Raw genomic sequence first — 13,793 nt, forward strand, 5'->3', positions numbered from 1 at the left:
CAAAGGTCATTACACTCACAGCTCACATTTCTCAGGCTCTCTGCAGCCTTTGATACTTTGAGGGTGGTATCTTCTCCTTCATATTCTCCATACTCTTGGTATCCATAACTAAGCTATCGTGGATTTCCTCTTACCCCTTCAATTGCACTTTCAGAGTCTCATTGTCTAAAACCTGCTCTTCTGTCAATTTCTCAATGGGCATATCCCAGGAGTCTGTCCTGGGACCACTTTTCTCTTTACACACTCTTTCTAGGTGACCTCATCCCATCTTTGGGTTCAAATATCACCTCTATGCTTATTACACACCAAATTACTTTTGAACCCCTGACCTTACACCTGCTGTACAGACCAAAATCTCTGAATGTCTCTCCTCTATATCTTCCTGGATAGCTCTCCACCGACTTTAACTTAACATGTCAGCTTCCTCCCATACCTGGCCTTACAGTTCCCTTCTACAATACTGTTGGGAATACTACAGTATAATACACCCAGTATCACAAGCACTCTGCCTATAGTAGGTGTCACATTTTACTCCTCCCTCACATTCTCTTCTCACAATGTAGCTAAAACCTTTCATTTATTTCTCTGTAGCAAACATACGCCATGTCCTCCAATTAAATCCCCTATCACTTACAAAATTCTCCTCCACTCTTTAAAGGCTATATACTCTTCTGCCCCTATTTACATCTCAGCCCTAATTTCTCGCTACACACTTACCTGACTCTTGTGTTTGCCACTAAAGTGTTAAAATACTGTATGCATGTTATTAACATAAATAATATAGATAGATGACTGAAATACCTTTCTCTCTGTGAACCGTAGCAGCCGATTATACCAATGTAAGTGCTGTGGTATTGGATCTGCAGCTTGTGGTTGTTTTTTTATGTACAGTACCAAGGCTATCTCATTTTAAATATGTTTTAATCTGTCACCTAAAACTAGTGTTTTTCACCCTTTTTTGCGTTAAGGAACCCTATCATTATATTGTACAATTCTAAGGAACACCAAGACTGCCTGATAGCATGTCTGAGATCAGATGCATTGTTTCCTCTGTAATTGGCAAGATACACCTTTTACTCTGCTGCTAGATTTTTATTGCTAAAACGAACGCAGACGCTCATTCTCTCCTGTCTCGACTATTGTAACCATCTACTATCTAAAATGTGAGACAGCCTTAGTTTTGAAAGAACTTAATCTGGTGGTGGATGTGAGTGTCTCCGGTAGGTTGTTCCAGTTTTGGGGTGCACGGTAAGAGAAGGAGGAGCGGACGGATACTTTGTTGAGCCTTGGGACCATGAACAGTCTTTTGGAGTCAGATCTCAGATGATAAGTGCTGCATGTGGTAGGGGTGAGGAGCTTGTTCAGATAGATGGGTAGCTTGCCCAGAAAGAATTTGAAGGCAAGACAGGAAAGGTGAACTTTGCGCCTAGACTCAAGTGATGACCAATCTAGTTCTTTGAGCATTTCGTAGTGATGTGTGTTGAAGTTGCATTGGAGAACGAAACGACAAATTGAATTGTAGAGGGTGTCAAGTTTGTCAAGGTGGGTTTGGGGTGCTGAGCCATATGCTATGTCTCCATAGTCGATAATTGGCATTAGCATCTGCTGTGCAATACGCTTTCTAACCAGCAGGCTTAGGGAGGATTTGTTCCTGTAAAGTACACCTAGTTTGGCATAGGTTTTGGATGTCAGGGTATCAATGTGCATTCCGAATGCTAAGTGGGAGTCAAACCATATGCCCAGGTATATAAAACTAGTAACAGGAGTTAGGGTGGTGTTAGTGTTGGTTCTGATCTGGAGCTCAGTCACTGGAAGCTTTAAAAATTTAGTCTTGGTCCCAAATACCATTGTTACATTCTTGTCAGTGTTTAAAAACAGTTTGTTTTGGGAAATCCAGTTTTCGAGTCTCAAAAAGTCAGACTGAAGTATGTGTTCAAGGTCAGAGTGGCTATGGCTGTGTGCGTATAGGATTGTGTCATCTGCATACATGTGTATTGAGGCTTCCTTACAAGCTGTGGGAAGATCATTGATGAACACTGAGAAGAGTAGGGTCCCCAGAACAGTGCCTTGCGGGACGCCACAGGTGATATCCAGGGGGTTGGATTTAGAGCCTGAGATGGACACATGTTGGGATCTACCTGATAGGTTGGACTGAAACCAATTTAAAGCATGCTTCCCTATTCCAGAGCTCTGAGTTTGTTAAGCAGGATAGCATGATCAACAGTATCAAAAGCCTTTGCAAAATCTAGGAATATTGCACCAGTGAGTTGACCCCGTTCCATTCCACACTGGATTTCATTGCAAACTTTTAGCAGGGTAGTTACCGTGGAGTGTTTGGGTCGAAAGCCTGATTGGAATTGGCTAGGGAAATTTGTCTTGCTATAGTAATCGCTTAATTGTGAGTGGACACATTTTTCCATGACTTTGGATAGGATCCTAAACGCTACTTCTAGAATCACTTTACTCTTTCCTAAATCTGTTTCAGCGTCTCTCCTACTGAAATCATTCTCCTGGCTTCCTATCAAATCCCGTATTACATACAAAATTCTCCTCCTCACTTTTAAGGCTATACACTCCTCTACCCCTCATTACATCTCAGCCCGAATTTCTCACTATAAACCGTCCCGATTTTTGCATTCTACTCATGTCTTCTGTCAACTTCTTTTATATTTAAAACCCACCCCCACCTAAAACCTTTCTTACTCACTGCCCTGCATCTGTGGAATGTCTTTCCCCTCAATATCCGACAAGCACCTTCTCTATCCACCTTTAAGACCCATCTAGTACACACATTTTTACCTAAGCATGTGGTTAGCTGATATACATCTCATACATCGACCTTGGCCCCTTGAGAATGCACTTACCAGAACATCCTCTTACTGTCTCTGTACATTATTCCTACTTACCACTTAGGTTGTAAGCTCTTCGGAGCAGGTATGCCTTTTCCTAATGTTACTTTTATGTCTGAAGCACTTATTCCCATGATCTGTTATTTGTATTATTTGTTATTTATATAATTGTCACGTGTATTACTACTGTGAAGCGCTATGTACATTAATGGCGCTACTGTATATAAATAAAGATATACATACAGTCCCGAACTCACCGCTGTTGGAACAAGCGGTGCTGTAGTAGGCTCCGCAGATGCCATCTTGGTGACGTCAGTCAGCTGCAAAAGTCTCGCGAGAGCTCCAAGAAGGCACAAGCCCGGCTGTGCAGAGGACGTCACGTCTGGCAATGTGCTGGAAGTGCATCACCCCGCGCCACACCGAACAAGGCCCCATCTGGCTGCTACTCATCTGAATAGGCTGCAACTGTATCCTGTTGGGGGTAAGCGGTAGGAGTCTCAGCCATCCGAAGGTAAGGGACGGCTTCTGGCTCCACAGGTTTTGCTACCGACAGAGCCTTCACAGCGCCGTCATCCTCCTCAGGCGCGGGACTCCTCCGGGGCTCTGGCATCACCACGGCTTTCTGGTTGGACTACTCAGAACTGGAACCCTGCCTCAGAACACAGGTGGGAGAAGATCTTTTCCCTGCAGGACGGGCGCAGCTGGGCACTTCTCCTTCTGGGGCAGGGGAGGACACCTCAACCAGGCCCTGATGTCGGGGCACCTCGCCTTCCCTGGAAACTATTGTCACAGGGATTGCTGGCCCCAGCACAGCCAGGGGAGGTGAACCCAGCACGCCCGGGATAGTTGACTCACCCTCCTGGTCATCAGGTAGTGTTGGTACCAGTTCCGGTCCTGTAACCATCAGCAACGGGAACACGGGGGTCATCTCTGGCACTGGACCATGGCTGCATCCAGGCACGTTGTTTAGGGCTCATGGGCCTACGTCATCCTCCATGGCATAGAGGTCAGGATAGATCGAAGTAGAGTAGGCAGCAGACCAAGCAGTAGGGACCACAGTAGGACATACCATGGGGGCCGCACCGGCTGATTTGGGAGCCAGGTCAATTTGCACGGAGAGGGCAGGAGCCTCAGGGCTTGCAGGCCACATGAAGAAGGTGCAACAGTGTTGGCACTGCGCATTGAGGCTAGCATGGCCGGCAGTGCGGTAGTCGGCAGTGTGGACAGATGCACCACAGATGGATCTGGCCATTCACCTTGACGACGAAATAACCTTGTAGTTAGTCACCTCCACGTCATAAGTAGCTCTGAAGGTAGCCATTGAGGTAGAATAGAAGAGAGGTTGTATAACTGCTCTTCACTCGTGCTCAGCTCCATGGAACTGAGATGGGTGCAGCAAGTTGCAAACTCCTCCCAGATCAAGGGCAGGCTGCGATTGGCTGGTTAGTTGGTTGCCCTTCCCCTGCGTGGAACTTGGGCAGGGCGATGCAGATAGAAGTGTGACATTGCTCCGGCTGAGCCAGTCACTTCGAGAGGCGGTGCTAGGACTTGGCGCTGAAAGCTTGCAACTGATTTGCAGAAAAGCTTGCAACTTTGGGTTTGCACCCTATGCGGTCCCGTGTTTTTGGCGGGAGCGCCATTTTGCACACTGTAGAACACACGAACATGTGGTGGACGCATTAGAGCCAACAGCACAGCACTGGAGAAGTTAGGTACACAGCGGGAACCTTGTGACGCCTCAGGGGCCCGTTCCTCACACTTTGAACTGCACCACAGGCTGTCTGTCCTATTGAAGGGGTACTTTGCTTCTACTCTCAGAAAGGAACATGTGATCACTCTGAAGAGTGGCAGGGCCCTTTGTCCCTGAAGAGGTTAATTAGAGAAGGGCTGCGTGTAAATATATAGATGTTTGGCTTGACCCCATGTGACATTGTGGTAGCTTTACATCCTGCTTCCATCTCATGCCAAATAAGGCAAAGGCAGGAAGCATATTTAAAGAAAAATAAATACTAGAACAAAAGGTTGTGCAGTGAAGCTAATGGGAGCGTTCCGAAACATTTGATGAAGCATGAGATACATAGAATAGCTTCCCGTTAGAGATAAAATAAAGAATTCAAAATATTTCGGACAGACAGATTTGCCTAAAGATGGAAATAAATCACAGTTCAAGTCAAATCAAGGCTAAGGCTCTATGCATACAGGGGAATAAACATGCTACAGATAGTTAGACCAAATGGCCATTTTCTGTCCACACTTCCTGCATTTTATGTTTAACTGATATCACCAATCAATTTATATGACCTTGTGAATAGTCCTATTTAATGATTTATTCTGTTGTGTAATTACTGTATCTGGATGATACTGTAATACAGCATGCTAGCCAAATAAGGATGGTTCTTGAAACAAAGACATATAGTATATTTAAATAATACAGTATGTTACATAATTTTCACGCATAATATTTCAAAATTCCCTGGAAACGTTACTTACTCAAATATATTCAGCACCCACCTATCGTTATCCAAAAATATATCTGCCTAACGCAGAAGCTGGACACCATTATGAAATGGCAATAGTTTAATTTGAAAATGTAAATCACCAGCTTTTTTGGTTCAAATCTCTGTCTAACTTGTCTGTAATTGCAATTGTTATTTCTGTATGCTGCAATGTTTGTCGCCCTACTTTGTATCCTCTTTGACAAGAAGTTGTGTCTCAGGGGCTTACTCTATGTGAGCAAAATAAGTCAATGGGGAAATTCAAAGAATACTTTTATTGTATCATTGATCTGGTGTTTCAAACTGGAATGTGACGTGGTAACCAAAATATCCTTATACATGTAAGTTGAATTGTATTATATCTTCCTTTATAAAGTAGCAACCATTTATGCAGTGATTTAGGGACATATTATACAGTACATAATATAGGGAATAATAACACTAATGGGATAAGTGCATAATATTTCAAATTAAACACTGTGGCGTTCCTGTCCTGAGCCAAACAGCTTACAATTTAAGAGGTGTATTAGGAGACATGCAGAGACAGAAGGAGAACATAAAAGTGCACATTTTATAAGGCAAGGTCAAAAGGGTAAATGAGAATGGCCATCAGGTCACATTGCAGTCCTATAGAAATGCGTAATTGTTTGGTATGCCCAGGCATTGGGGCCTATTCAGGTACTGTAGCTTCGATAAGTGACCTGACGCTTGTTAAATGCACTATCCAAGCGATTTTGCACATGAAGCTATTCAGAAAGCTTCGATAACATGTCAAAATTGTTTGGAAAATGCTTTTTAACGAGCGTTAGCACTCTGGCTCTGACAAGCCTTGCAGTAGCTCAAAAATGCCCAAACATTTTTTGCCCCCACATTTTTTGCCAGTAATTGCTATTCAAGTAGCTTTGATATGCACATCCCACCTTAAACCCGCATATTCAGATTAGGTGGCGAGATTGGATTTGCGATGTGCATAGGAAAGATAAAAATGTATTCTTACTACAAAGGATTGAAGCCAGGGGTCTCCATAGCTGACCTGCATTACTTTCAGCTCCAGAGACCCTGTGTTGTAAAACTAACCACTAATGTAATGAAGGGGTTAAATAGCAGTGCCCAGTTTGTTGATAATAGAGGGGGGGGGGGTTAAGTTTGTAATTGCCCCAGTGTGGGATGCAGGAGGGGACCTAGTACCCACCTGGTAGGCCTAACTGCTTACCCCGGGCTATATACCACCTTTATAGTTGGCACAGGGTGGATGTTTTGGCCTCTCGGGAGGGGATAACTTCCCTATGAGGTATAAACAACCACCTTGTGGCAATTACCCCCTTTATCCACCCCCTCTAGCACCAAAACCACACACAGTAAAGTACAAAAGTGCCAATAGCCAAAGATGGCTAATAGCGCTTTTGCCCATTCAAATAAACAATACAGTGCAATAAAATGACATACAATAAAAAATACATTACTATAAAAAAGTACTCTAGCCATTTAATCCAGTAATTGTCACTTTAGATATGTCCTTTAAAAATAAAACATTAACCAGCCAACATATAGTAAATAAAAGTAGTACTTAAACCCTGCCAGGATGAAGGTCGTCCTCATGTTCATCTTCATCCTCCTCTTCCTGTGGCACCAACAGTAAAATAAAAAAACTAGATACTGGCCTGTAACCCCTTAATCACCGTGGCGGTTATTAACCACTATGGTAATTTAGGGGTTAACCCCTGTGCTACCCATCTGGGTGGCCAAACCAACCTCTTGGGACAACTACCCGATCTCTCGCCACCTCTACCCACATCACCACACATACAAATGGGCAAAAGCACCAGAAACCCAATATGGCTATTGGCGCTTTTGCCCATTTGTGTTGAATTAAATAAAAAATTACACAATAAAATAAATATGACATTTCAATACATTAAAATAAATAGTAGTCAATAAACCCATTGATTGTCACTGATTATCTATGCCCTCAAATGGTACACAGATAGCCACACTTGCAGCTAACGGGCAACCTTAAAAAATTTAATAAAAAAATAAAAATATATTACAATAAAAAATATATAACTAGCCCAAAAATGCATTGATGTTCACTGTGGTTATCTATACTCTCAACGGGCACAGATAACCACATTGGCAGTTAATGGGCAACATTAAAAAAATACAATTAAATAAAGTACAATCAGTCTGTATCTTACCCTTGCCCGAATAAAGGCTTTCATCCTCCTCATCCAACTGCAGCACCAACAACTCTTGACCCACGAAGCAATGATCGGCAGCTTGAAGTACAGCATGATGTACAGAAGTCCACGATCCTCAGTTGCTTGAAGAGGAGTCACCGTGAGTAGATCAAATCTAACCAACCAATGATTTGGCTGATTTCATTTTTTTGGAAATTAATTACAAATTGAATTTCTAGGTACCTTAAATTTGGAAGTATTTATCAATTAAGTGTTGTCTTAGCCTACCTTGACCTTATAAGAGCGTCAATAGAGATGAGGGAAGAGAGGGGTGTACTATCACTTGCAGAGTACACAGACTGGGATTCACAAAGCTCTGATAAGACGTATCATAGAACGATTAAGTGTGTACTGCCATTGACATGAATGGAAGTAAATGTGGTATCAAGCTCCGTTACCCCTTATCAGAGGTTAGTGAATCTCACTCACAGAGACATCAGACAAAAGGGAGTAGCCAGAGGGAATCAACCCACCCAAAGTCTCAGCTCACCATATATACATGACAAAATAATAATACAAAATGTATCGTAAGTGCCAGATTTGGGTAAAAACTCCTGAATACAGATTTTTACAGCTATCTACATCTCAGCCACTGTATATTTTCTAGGTTCTTCTTATATATTAAATAGAGACCTATTAATGAGAAGGTATGTCTCCATGGGAGAGGGTCTCATACTGTATCTCAAAACTGCAAATCTGTACCAATACGCATATTTTATAGACTAATATTTAGGTGGTACATACCAACCAGATTATAGGAGATCTTCCCATCATTTTTCCCACTCTGAGAAGTTGTAGAGCGTTCTGCTCTCTAGTCAATTATCCTGATGTAGCCAAAGTTATTGTATCCATTCTCAAATTAAAACGCAGTACCACTGGTGTGAGTTTTACTGCATTACTGTGAAAATTTGCAATTAAATTCAATGGAGCTGAGAGTTGCATTATCACATGATAATGGATGCAATAATGTTGGCTACATCTGAAGTCTCTTGAACTTGTCACTGACATTGGTTCACTTTTCTCTCAGGAGGGATTGCATCTTTGAAACGTTAGTTTTTAAAGGAAAAATACCAGCGCAAAGAACATTCTCCAATATTGAAAAGATTTATATTATATATGAGATAAAAAGAGCACAATTAAGTGCCGTAAAGAAACACTTAAAATACTTAGGCAATATAAAATTAGAACGATACAGAGTTACCATAGGTTCTGTTTGCGTTGTGAATGTAGCTGTTGAAAGGGCAACAAAAGTAGCAGTCCTATAATCGAGGCAAAGCTGATAGGGAATGCACCCGGTCTCAGCTCGTCAGTGCAGGCAGTTCACGTCTCAGTGATGAAAGAATAGGTGATTAGTGCGCAGCTAATAATTAGTGAAACACAATAAACAATGTGCAGTGCACAGTGATATTATAATCAAAAAAGTTCAACCTTGAGTGTAGGAAGATCACTACTAGTGCGTCTGCAGCCCTTCTTGGGGGTGTCTCGACACCCCTGAAACTATGGAAAAGACAGAAAAACAAGGCGCACAACGCACATAGTGAAGTAAAATTAAAAGTCAAATTTACTCATAAAAAGATATAAGTTCTGCGTACATCAATATAATAAAAATGTGCAGTTGGTAATTGGGTATACCACACCAGTAGACAGCTGCAAACAGCACTCCTCACTCGATTGTAGGGTGCAGGGGATCACTAGTCATCTGATGTCAAGCTGGTGGTTGTAGAAGCCGTCTCCCTCTCACTCAAGACGGGGCAGGTCTCAGTCTTTGATACCAGATGGTCCTGGAGCATCGATCCGCATCGGCGTGTAGCAGCCTCCACTGGTATCCGCACACAAGCACGTTTGTCACGTGCCGCTTCTCCTCTACGGAGCGCCCGATAGTGACGTCACAGTCCGGTCACACGCTCCTACGAGGCGCCTGCAGGGGCTCGCTACGTGCGGTAGCAAATAGATATTTTATCCTTGAACGCCTGGAATGACAAAAAAAAAATCAACATTAGAGTCATCTAAATTCATTTTGAACTAGAAAACCAATATATTAGTTCTTATTTGGACTTATAGAAGTTTAAAGACCAAATTATTTATTATATAAAGAGGCAGTTATATTTAGACTTATAGAAGTTTAGAGACCAAGAGTTTAGTGACTCTGTAGACAACTACCCCCTACACCCACCCCCTCTACCCCCAACAAACCAGGTACTTCTGTTTAACCCCTTCATTACCGCAACAGCTAGCCACTAAGGTAATGAAGCTTCTTTTATTATTATTTTAATTACATAGTATTAAAGCAGGGGGTCTCCAGTGCTGAAATTGATGTGGTTCAGCATAGAGACTCCTGCTTCAATCCTATGAAATTAAAATAAAATAAAAACATTGCGATCGCTTCTGTCTGCTCTCACTGTGCAGCTCTTCCAGACTAACGCGGGCCGGTAGGATTAACAAAGCAAGTGTCCCATTCAGAAGCAGGGACACACACTCTGTTAATCTTGATGTGCAACTAGTCTGGTAGTGGGGGATCAGCGGTCTGGCAGTGGTCAGGCTGCATTTCACTTGCAGTATCCTTGAGGAAAACTCGACAATACATCTGGCTACATCTGTACATTTTAATCACTAACCCAGCAGCACTCCAAAAGACACAATATATATATATATAGGGAACCATGTTAAAAATGGTTATTGAGGCAAAAAGTGACACTGTGTGCTCATTTGCATGTCATTTCCCAGAATCCCTTGCTGCAGTGGAAGTGCTGTATGCTGGGTGATAATGGGGAAAGGCGGGGTTGCAGACCTGCCTAAGACATGCAGATGAGCATACAGTTATATTTGCATATATATATATATATATATATATATGCAAATATAACTGTATGCTCATCTGCACTTTTTGCCTATATATATATATATAGTAGTGGGTCTGGGTTTTGAGCTTGCTAAGACTGTATATGACTATAATGTTCTGATTTATATGAAAGTCTGATAATACTTTGGTTTCAAATTATGGGATAGTTCTTAACTCTATTTTATCATGGTGTATATGAAAAAATGGTTCCCAACATGATAAACAAAAGAACAGATCCTGCGCTCCTACCAATTTGGGCTAAAATGTACTAGTGACATGTTCACATTTAGAACCTAAGTCTGTATTACAAAGGAGTCATTTGGTTGCATCTTTTGATCAAAACATGATTCAAACATGCCAACCTATTCAAGGTAGCCTCCGTTTAGCAGGTACTTACACTGATATAGTTGACGGCACTTATGAGAAACCTGAAGGCAGACAGCACTGGAGCAGCAAGTTTTCATCTGTGTCCAGTCAACTGTGGACTGTTACTAGACAATTAGCGCCTGTGTCTATGTGCTAATATCCTCCAATAGCCCTGCCTTGCCAGTCATTACCCTTATAGTGTACATAAGTGTCTTCAGCTGGATGTTCTCACACTGACCACAGGGGCTACTAGCCTGTCACTATTTCAGGGATCTAGTTACAGGATATAGGGAAGTACCAGGGGACTACGGTCTCCCTGGGAACGGGCCTGTTGAAGGGGTTTATACCCCGAAACGTACGTTGCCCCCCTTACCCTGGACTTTTTATTCCCCCTATTCCCTCTCCTCCCCCTTTTTTCCCTTTGCCTTCCCTTCCCTGTCACTTTCCCTGTTTCAGTACATTTGGACCTCTCTGGCTATTATTAGCTTTTGTTGTGCGTCTCATCATTAAATTACTTTTTGGCAGATCCACTTGCTTTTGCCCACTGAGTGTCGGGAACATTTTCCGATTATTTATGTCTTTGGGGAGGAAATAGGGTCCTCCTTGTTCCCTTGCGCACCTCTCTATTTTTATTTACCTTATCCCTTTAGTTCGAGTGCTGTCTAGTACATTTTTTCCACATTACTACATCATAGTAGTTTCCATCCCATGAGTACTATTCACTCTCTTCCAAGGAGCCAATTTTATAGGGTTAAAAGAATCATTAGTGAACCACACAGGCTTGAAGAAAGCCTGGTACAGATGACTAATAAATTCAAAGCATGGGGATAACCTGAGTTAGAACTTAGAGGTGAACTATACAGAGTTGCTGGCTTGAAGAGTGAGACCCTACTTACTGCACCGACACACTTTATTCGAGCAAATACCCGGTATGTACCTGGCAGATACCTGGAATGCGCCGCTCCTCACCTCTGACAAGCCCCGTTGCATTTGCCTTCCCAGCCTGGGTTCATGCCTGGCTGATGGGCGGCTGATCTGTTAAATGATAATGATTAGGATTTAATAGGCTGCAATGCTTCGCGTGTCTACCAGATGGCATAAATTCATGAATTGTAATGCAGTATATATATATGTAGTGTGCAGTATTGCAGCCAACGGGAATAAAATGCTTCAATCCCTGCCGGAAAATAACTCAATGCACTCGGGCAGAAAACAGTCACAAACCTCAATACACCCGGGTATACCCGAATTCGTGGGACTAGCCGAGCTCGAATAAAGTGTGTCGCCAGTGTACACCTAAACGAAATATAGCCAAATTCAAGAGGATTCCTTTTGTCAGCACATTCAGTACAGAAAGCCCAAGGATAAGTCAGATACTCAGAAAACATTGGCATCTTATTGATTCAGACCCATTATTAGGCCAGATATTTACAGCTCCACCACTCATGGCCTATAGGAAGGCTCCTATGTTGAAGGACGCCCTGGTTACGGCAGATTTGGGTTCTGGAAAACCTACAGGGTCACGGTTTAAAGGGGCAGCTATCCATGGGACCTTTCCTTATCTATAATGTGCTCAGTGATGGAATGTGCAGAAAGGTTCTTCATTTACTCACCCATGTACAGGTAAGAAATATTGGATCAAAGATTATGCTACGTGCAACTCAGAATTCTTGGAGTATCTATTAAAGTGTCCATGTGGGTTGGCATACGTTGGGGAGGCTATACGTAAAGCCAAAGAACGTATTAGTCAGCACAAGTCCACAATTCGGTGCAAAGTGCTGGACCAACCTGTGTCTGCGCATTTCCTACATGCTGGCCATGGCGTAAGTCAGCTACTTTTCCAAATCATTGAGGTGGTACTTAAACCTCGGAGAGGTGGCAGTAGGTTGCACTCATTTAGGAAAAGGGAGGCCTTTTAGATTCGGAAACTGGGTACACTACATCCAGGGGGCCTGAACAAGAAGTATGATCTCACTATTATAGTGTGATTTATATTTCTTCAGGTGGAGCCCGAGCCAGATTTTTCCAGCAGCTGGAGTAAAGAGTACAGCATCCAGGGTGAGTGTCAGGTACCGTAGGACGCCTTTCGGCTCAATCCTGGCACTGTTGGTTTCTTATGAATCAGTCTGGCTGCAGGCCATCTTTGCCATCATGGCCTCCCTTCTATACCACCTACTGTGAGATAATTTTTGATCTATTCTATAATCTTAACTCGCTGCAGCATATTACCCATGGTTTACTGGAAGTCTCAGACAATGTCTTTTGGGCTACTTTGGATGCACCAGGGAAGACTACCTAATCTGACATTATGCTAATACATGAGTGAGTAACCGGTTGAGGAGTGTTTAGTACCATGTCTTTGGCTTAGTTGTTGAAACTTAGACACAATATATTGACCACAACAGACGTCAGTGGGTATTTGTCACCCATATTGGATCTCCCTCTTTCTGGTACGAACTCGGATGGATATCCAAACTCTAATGAGTCACATTCCCTATTGGATATGCTTATTAGATAGGACCGTTATGATGGGTTCCAACTGGGATAATTATGTCATACTGTTTCTACTTTGATCTCTGGATATGTTTTGTTTTCTAAACAGATGATGCAATGTTAAATATTGTTTAATGTTCTATTTTATTCAGTAAGTTATGCCATTTTTAATAGTAAGCAACTCTAATTGTGATATGTACAGGTGCTCTAAAAGGTTTTTAATAATGTTCATTGTTTGGATGCAATCTATTGATTGCTGGTTCACTTGGTGGCAGGCATTAGTAGTTATTGACAGTGTAATATGGTACTAGGTATGCCTCTCTTCTCTTACATGGGATGTGTCCAGGGGTAGTGCTAACACAGACTACAGAGTAAAGAAGTACTTAGATGTAACCTATATGTGGGTTTCTAACCTCTGTCACCCACTACAACTATATATCATTTTTATCACCTTGTTCAGGTTGCACCACATTGCTTCAATTAGCAGCTGCACATATAGCTATTGTGAGAATGA

This window comes from Ascaphus truei, chromosome 1 (genome assembly GCF_040206685.1).
Source record: "Ascaphus truei isolate aAscTru1 chromosome 1, aAscTru1.hap1, whole genome shotgun sequence".
Lineage (NCBI taxonomy): Eukaryota > Metazoa > Chordata > Amphibia > Anura > Ascaphidae > Ascaphus > Ascaphus truei.